Below are 8,747 nucleotides of genomic sequence, written 5' to 3'. Positions count from 1 at the left end.
ACTTCCTCATCAGCTTCCGTTACCACCATCACTCGCTTTACCAAATTTTCGCTGATAAATCAAACATGTAGATCGGTCGTGGAAAATATATGTGTCAGGGCAGCTTGATGACCCGTGTACTGAACTTAATTATGAACGTTCACTGTGATGTATCGACCTTGGAGACAGAAGGCTGACCAATGGAAGAAGGAGTGTGAATTTAGAGATACAATGCACGCTGCTTGCTTGACGTAGAGGAGAGAGAGATGGATCGTGGATGACTACATTGACCTCTTCACAGTGCTGTAGGAAATATATATGTTGAAGGAATTTTTTTATGATTGAAGGTCACCCGTATTCAGGTGTATGGATTATCTTTTATTCTTTTGTTTTTCCTTCCTCTATTGTGTTATCGTAAAAGAAAAATGCTCAGCCGCCTATGCCAGGGAAGGGCTTGGAATCATAACATCACTCTCTATAGGAGGCGATTTGTTTGTGGCCACCCCTTCTGGATTTCAGACGTGACAAACATAAACAGATGGATAGATAGACAGATAGACAGATAGATAGGCAGACACAGAGAACGATAGACTGGTAGACACAAAGACAGATAGGTAGATAGAGAGATAGATAAATGGATAAGCAGACAGACAGAGGTAGATAGATAGATACGTAGACAGATAGATAGACAGACAAATAGCAAGGCAGGTAGACACAAAGACAGATAGATAGATAGGCAGATAAATAGACAGACAGACTGATAGATAGACAAATAGGTAGGCAGGTAGACACAAAGACAGATAGATAGATAGGCAGATAAATAGACAGACAGACAGATAGATAGATAGGTAGACAGATAGACAGATGGGTGGATAAACAGAAGGAGGTTCGAAATGGCTTCCCCAGAATATACACACGTGGCTCAGGGTAGGATAAGTTAGGTAGGGATAATGATGATGATGATGATGGTGGTGAGTGTGGCAGTGATGATGATGATGATGGTGGTGAGTGTGGCAGTGATGATGGTGATGGTGGTGGTGAGTGTGGCAGTGATGATGATGGTGATGGTGGTGAGTGTGGCAGTGATGATGATGGTGATGATGGTGGTGAGTGTGGCAGTGATGATGATGGTGATGATGGTGGTGAGTGTGGCAGTGATGATGATGATGATGGTGGTGGTGAGTGTGGCAGTGATGATGATGGTGATGGTGGTGGTGAGTGTGGCAGTGATGATGATGGTGATGGTGGTGAGTGTGGCAGTGATGATGATGATGATGGTGGTGGTGAGTGTGGCAGTGATGATGATGGTGATGGTGGTGAGTGTGGCAGTGATGATGATGGTGATGGTGGTGGTGAGTGTGGCAGTGATGATGATGGTGATGGTGGTGAGTGTGGCAGTGATGATGATGGTGATGGTGGTGGTGAGTGTGGCAGTGATGATGATGGTGATGGTGGTGAGTGTGGCAGTGATGATGATGATGATGGTGGTGGTGAGTGTGGCAGTGATGATGATGGTGATGGTGGTGAGTGTGGCAGTGATGATGATGATGATGGTGGTGGTGAGTGTGGCAGTGATGATGATGGTGATGGTGGTGAGTGTGGCAGTGATGATGATGATGATGGTGGTGGTGAGTGTGGCAGTGATGATGATGGTGATGGTGGTGAGTGTGGCAGTGATGATGATGATGATGGTGGTGGTGAGTGTGGCAGTGATGATGATGGTGATGGTGGTGAGTGTGGCAGTGATGATGATGGTGATGGTGGTGAGTGTGGCAGTGATGATGATGGTGATGGTGGTGAGTGTGGCAGTGATGATGATGGTGATGGTGTTGGTGAGTGTGGCAGTGATGATGATGGTGATGGTGGTGGTGAGTGTGGCAGTGATGATGATGGTGATGGTGGTGAGTGTGGCAGTGATGATGATGGTGATGGTGGTGAGTGTGGTAGTGATGATGATGGTGATGGTGGTGAGTGTGGCAGTGATGATGATGATGATGGTGGTGGTGAGTGTGGCAGTGATGATGATGGTGATGGTGGTGAGTGTGGCAGTGATGATGATGATGATGGTGGTGGTGAGTGTGGCAGTGATGATGATGGTGATGGTGGTGAGTGTGGCAGTGATGATGATGATGATGGTGGTGGTGAGTGTGGCAGTGATGATGATGGTGATGGTGGTGAGTGTGGCAGTGATGATGATGATGATGGTGGTGGTGAGTGTGGCAGTGATGATGATGGTGATGGTGGTGGTGAGTGTGGCAGTGATGATGATGATGGTGGTGGTGAGTGTGGCAGTGATGATGATGGTGATGGTGGTGAGTGTGGCAGTGATGATAATGGTGATGGTGGTGAGTGTGGCAGTGATGATGATGGTGATGGTGGTGAGTGTGGCAGTGATGATGATGGTGATGGTGGTGAGTGTGGCAGTGATGATGATGGTGATGGTGGTGAGTATGGCAGTGATGATGATGGTGATGGTGGTGAGTGTGGCAGTGATGGTGATGGTGATGGTGGTGAGTGTGGCAGTGATGATGATGGTGATGGTGGTGGTGAGTGTGGCAGTGATGATGATGGTGATGGTGGTGAGTGTGGCAGTGATGATGATGATGGTGATGGTGGTGAGTGTGGCAGTGATGATGATGGTGATGTTGGTGAGTGTGGCAGTGATGATGATTATGATGTCGCAAGTGGACTCAAGAAACACAAGCTAACTCACCATAAACATTGAGTCTGGCTGAGTGCGCCTGGGAGCCGTGCGAGTTGTGTGCCATGCAGGTGTACGTGCCACCCTCACGTACCGTCACGGCGCTCAAGTTCACGTGGCTCACTACCTCCCCCAGGGCCGTGCGGAAGCTGCCCACCGTCGTCCTAAACACGGGGAGAAAGCACAGTACACCTTAACACTTTCTGAACACCCTGCCGCTCCTATGACTCACTCTCAGCTGGAAGGGGAAAATATTAAAACTGTCCTAACCATGAAAATTTTGGCCGCCCACTTGTCCTGCACAGGAGTAGTTAGTAGAGTACATTTTAATACTATCAAACACTCTACGGCTCCTATGACTCAGCTGAATCAAGTCCCCTGAAGTTGGCCTAACCATGAGATTTTTTTTACCCCATTCCGTTTCCAGGGCTGTCCAAAAACGGCCCCCTCATGTTCTGAACACAGGGGGAAATGATGAACAGTTCTGAACACATCCATTTTCCCGTCGTTCATATTATAAGCGCTTTTCCAGAATTCATGACACCTCTAAGGATCTGGCAGGATGAGTGGCACTGTTTAGGTACAGAACGAAGCACTGCCTATGGTCTCGGTAGGGTTGTTATGCGTGTTTCAGTATGCTTCGTTCACGGTGCCTTACTGCTTCGTACATCTTGGATATACTTTATGTTTATTTATTTACTAGTGTACCTGTGTGATGGCAGGAGGGGCTGGTGGTCGCGTGTCCAGGTAATGACAGGTACAGGTGACCCCACGGCGGAGCATTTGAGGGACACAGGATCTCCAGGGGTCACTGTCTGGTCGATGGGCGTGTACCGCAGCTGGGGGGCAGACTCTGGTGGCGAGGAGAAAGCTTAAATCACACAAGGCATGATGATGATAATAATAATAGTAATAATAACAACAACAACAACAATAATAATAATAATAATAATAATGGTAGTAGTAGTAGTAGTAGTAGTAGTAGTAGTAGTAATAATAATAATAATAATAATAATAATACCAATACCAATAATAATAATAATAATAATAATAATAATAATAATAATAATAATAATAATAATAATAATAATAATAATAATACCAATACCAATACCAGAGAGGTGAAGTCAGTGAATGTACAGCGAGGTTGGATGGTGAGGAATTGGAAAATGTGAGTACGTTTAAGTACTTGGGTAGTGTGATGAGTAAGGATGGAGGTTTGGAGGGTGAAGTGCTTGAAAGGGTACAGCAGGGAAGAAAGGTTGCTGGTTCTTTGAAAGCAGTGATAAGAAACAGGGAAGTGAGCATGGAAGTGAAAAAGTTACTACATGACAGTATTGTCATACCAACTTTAACGTACGGAAGAGAAGCTTGGACATTGTTGGAAGGACACAAGTCAAGAGTGAGAGCAGTGGAAATGAGTTATTTAAGAGGAGCCTGTGGAGTCACGTGGAGAGACAGGCTGACGAATGAGGATATAAAGGAGCGTTGTGGTGTGGATGTGGATGTGATAGGAAGAGTTATGAGGAACACACTGAGGTGGTTTGGCCATGTGGAGAGGATGGAGGGTGAAAGACTGACGAAGAGAGTGTATGTGAGTGAGGTGGAGGGGGGAAGAGGGAGGGGGAGGCCGAGGATGAGATGGAGGGATGGGGTGGAGAGGTATATGAGAGAGGGGGGTGTGAGTTGGGAGCAGGGCAGTGAAATGGCGGGGGACAGGGCGACTTGGAGGCGATTTGTTTGTGGCCACCCCAAACGGGATTGAGGCGTCTGGCAATAGATAGATAGATAGATAGAATAATAATAATAATAATAATAATAATAATAATAATAGAAATAATTAGTTCCTCTTCTATAGCTACAACTACTGCCATTACTGTTACAGCTACCACCACCACCACCACCACTACTACTACAACAACAACTACTACTAGTAGTAGTAGAGAAGAAGCCTTAGACTGATGCCAATTGGGTGTTTGGGTGTCATTAAGGCATAGATAAAATATTATAGTAATTGGCAGGTAATACAAAGCCAATTGATAAGGAAAAAATACCACCACAAAATATAACGTGAGAAAGAGCCAGGATTCCGGGGGCTTGACTGATGAGTGAATGAGTGTCTGGCCCATTTTTCACTGGGGATATCGTTGATGGTTCTCTCTCCCTCCCTCCCTCTCTCTCTCTCTCTCTCTCTCTCTCTCTCTCTCTCTCTCTCTCTCTCCATGGTCAGGTGGGTATGAGAGGCCAGAAGGATAATGATGATGATGATGATGATGATAATGACTAAGTAGATATAGACAGGAATAAACAAACTCCTGCTCACCTATCTCACTTCCATATCATCATTTCTTAATTAAATGTGGGCCAGGTGGGCATACAGCCTAATTACCTACTGGACCTACCTGTGTGGGAATAATGCGACAGGCCCAAGTCCCTCGAGGCTCGTCTTAACCCCTTGCCGGCTGAACTTGACACCTGACGAGACGAAAATGAGTGAAAATGGTACAAGGATTCGCTAGTCCTTTCCCTGAGGCGCAGTAAATCCTCCTACACTTTGAAGCAAGTTTGATTTGAGTGGCTCTCTAGTCTGTTAGTTTTGTGACTCGTTTTCTCTAAAATAGCAGGAGAATTCATAAAATTTTTACCTTAATTAAGCAGGAAAATTCAGAAACGTTCCCTAATTAGACAGGAAAATTCACATGTTTCCCTAAATAAAGCAGGAAAATTCACAAACGTTTTTCTTATTAAGCAGGAAATTTCACAAACATTTCTCTAATTAAGCACGAAAATTAAAAATCCTTCATCCAATTAAGAAGGAAAATTCATGAACGTTATCTCTAAATAAGCAAGAAAATTCACAAACGTTTCTCAGAGGGAAAATTCACAAACGTTTTACCTAATCAAGCAGGAAATTTCACAAACGTTTCTCTAAGCAAGCAGGGAAATCCACAAACATTTCTATAAGTAGGAAAATTCACAAACGTTTCTCTAAGCAAACAGGGAAATTCACAAACGCGTCTCTAGGTAGGAAAATTCACAAACGTTTCTCTAAGAAGGAAAATTCACAAACTTTTATCTAATTAAGCAGTAAAATTCACAAACGTTTTTCCTTAATTAATCAGGGAAATTCACAAACGTTTTCCCTATGCTGGAAAATTTATAAACGTTTCCTTAATTAGACAGGAAATTCACAAACGTTTCTCTAAGCAGGAAAATTCACAAACGTTTCCCTAATTAAGCAGGAAAATTCACAAACGTTTCTCTAAGCAGGAAAATTGGTAAACGTTTCTCTAATTAAGCTGGAATGTTCACAAACATTTTCTCTAATTAAGCAGGAAAATTCACAAACGTTTCTTTAACTAGACAGGAAAATTTACAAATGTTTCTCTGAGTAAGGAAATTCACTCTAATTAAGCAGGAAAATTCAGAAACGTTTCCTCTAATAAAGTCGGAATATTCACAAAAGTTTCTTTAGTTAAACAGGAAAATTCATGAACATTTCTCTAAGCAGGAAAATTCACAAATGTGTTCTCTTATTAAGCAGGGAAATTCACAACCTTTTCTCTAATTAAGCAGGAGAATAAAAGGGACAAAAATCCGTATCTAGCCAGTGATACAAACACTGAATTCACCTTGGTCTCATCCACACTGAAGTCAGCACCATCAGGAAACTCCTCACTGTATACTTCTTCCAAGTCACCCTGCTCCACACCATCCACTTCTAGGTCATTTCCTCTTCCGTGACCTCCCGACCTGTGATTTGCTGCCTCCTGCTGACCTCTTGCTTCCTGCTGACTGTTTGACCCTTCACCTCTCGCAGCGTGATTGTCAGTGTGGGTAGACAGGATGGCACTGGGGGTCTCGATACTGGCAGCTTTGTTGTATGCAGTCAGCCTGGTGAAGAGAATAAGGTTAGTGTTAGAGAAGGAAAAAGAAGAAGACGAAGAGGAGGATAGGAGAAGGAGAAGGAGGAAGTAGTGGTGAAAGAAGATAAGGAAGACGAAAAGGAGGACGAGAAAAACAAGAAGGAGGAGGAGGAGGAGACGAAGAAAAAATATTAGACGAATGCCAGTCGATTACAGGAAGATCATTAAGATAGACAACCAAGTTATTAAAATCTCAGCCTTCCTCAAGGACAAGAACAACAACAATGTTCCATCCAGGTCCCTAATGATAAGGCTGGGTGAAGTGGGGTGAGGAGGAAGCAAACCGAGGCCATCCGTCTGCACCGGATCAAAAAACGACCTCTAGATCTTTCAGTTGCGAACTACACATGTCAGCCACTGCACCACCATCTGCCCCTATGTAAAAGCTACAGCATTTTCATGAGGTTTAATTTCTTCACTCATGTATTTTTCATTTTTTTTAGATACGCATTCCTTGCCCTTTGTTTTATGACGCTATTGAAGGATGGAGGTGTGTGGATGTAGGCATGGGGATATGCATTATGCAGAATTATTACACAGCAAACATAATGAAAAACACGGAAAAAAACACCCTTGTGTTACATCCCTCTTCTATTTTGGCGTTCGATGCAATGGTCTATCCTACTTGCATATCAGTCTTATTTATTATTATTATTATTATTACTGTCACTGGCGTAGTTACCCCAGTAGTGAATGGGTGAAACAGAAGATAAGATGATAATGAAAGGAGAGAGAAGCGAGCCGTTAAGAACATAAATCTTTTTTCTTATCAGTTTTGCGGGCTGTAAGGGTGACCCTGGTCCTCAGCTGTGTTTACCTAGCGGTCACTTTTGCCTTCTCAACTGATAACACACCAGATGTTTTTCTCACTAATTATGCAGAAAGTTCCTCTTGTCCTTGAACTGTGGGTGTGACATAATGTGGGAGGAGCAAAGTAGGGATGTTTGCCAATTAGAAGCCTAAATGGCGCTTTCGTCACGTTCTTAATGGCACGCAATTGGTTCTGTGTGGAGTGTATGAGGCCCTTATTGGTAGCAGGTGCCTCTATTGTTTCTGTATGGACAGAGATTATTTTTAAGACAGCCTATAGTCGTTTTATTTTATCAAGGCAGTTTGGGTCGGGCCCTCTGGGACCTCACTCTGTTAGCTCTGGTGCCACATCGTCGCCACACACGTGCGCTCTCTCTCTCTCTCTCTCTCTCTCTCTCTCTCTCTCTCTCTCTCTCATATTATATATTAACTACTACTAATTGTATTTTCTTAATTTTTTCTCTTGTTTTCGACTTTTTTTTCCACACCACCCCTGAGGTAAAAGTCTATAGGTGCGTTTTTTTTTTTTTTTTTTTTTTTTTTAATAGCTTCCATGGCGGGAGACTGACCGAGTATGACCCACTCACGCAGGGCTGTCCCTCGTGTCACCACCTGACAACGTCTCAAAGGCAACGCTGACAAGTCTTATGAGATTTATACTATACTACAGCTTTTTTATAGAATTACATCTATACAGAGTGTTTAAAATTCATTTATAAGTAGTTACTAGCTTAAAATAGGAGAGTGAGAGAGAGAGAGAGAGGTGAACACAAATAATTACACGTGTGTCGGCGGCGATGTGACAACAGAGCTAACAGTGTGAGGTCCCAGAGCGTCTCACCCAAACTGCCTTCATAAAATAGAACGACTGTAGTGGTTTATTAGCTGAGAAAGGCAGAGTAAGTGTCCTTTATAAGCTCCAGGACAATGTGTAGAGACACATTTAGTCTCATTTATGTACACACATTCCTGCACATTTTGTCTCTTTTTGTACACACATCCCTGTACACATTTTTGTCATTTGTACACATTTTGTACCATTTACTGTCACATTACATTCTTGTCACATTGTGTTGCACTTCTCCCCAGCACTACTCAATACGTGACTTTGATTACAAAACACACGGTTTGTGCACCATTTCCCATTTTTGGTTCACTCCTCCATTTACACTAGCGTGTGATTTATATCTGGATTTAACCTTCGAAGTCCCCACGTTTCCTCGAGCTTCGTGAGTCCTTAGCTTCCACTGAGTGTATTCTGGTTAGGTAAGAAATAACTTGTTTTATATTTGTATCCTGAGGCCTATATGAATCCTCCCTTTTGGAAAACG

General features: G+C 43.3%; 1 pseudogene; it reads right to left on the bottom strand.

Moving 5' to 3' along the window:
• The window catches only part of LOC145399552 (cell adhesion molecule Dscam2-like), a 248,756-nt pseudogene that overhangs the window by 69,365 nt on the left and 170,644 nt on the right, over positions 1-8,747 (bottom strand).

Source organism: Coenobita brevimanus, chromosome 49 (genome assembly GCF_032717465.1).
Source record: "Coenobita brevimanus isolate Jiangsu-jjx chromosome 49, ASM3271746v2, whole genome shotgun sequence".
NCBI lineage: Eukaryota > Metazoa > Arthropoda > Malacostraca > Decapoda > Coenobitidae > Coenobita > Coenobita brevimanus.
This window is presented reverse-complemented; position numbering and strand designations above follow the sequence as displayed.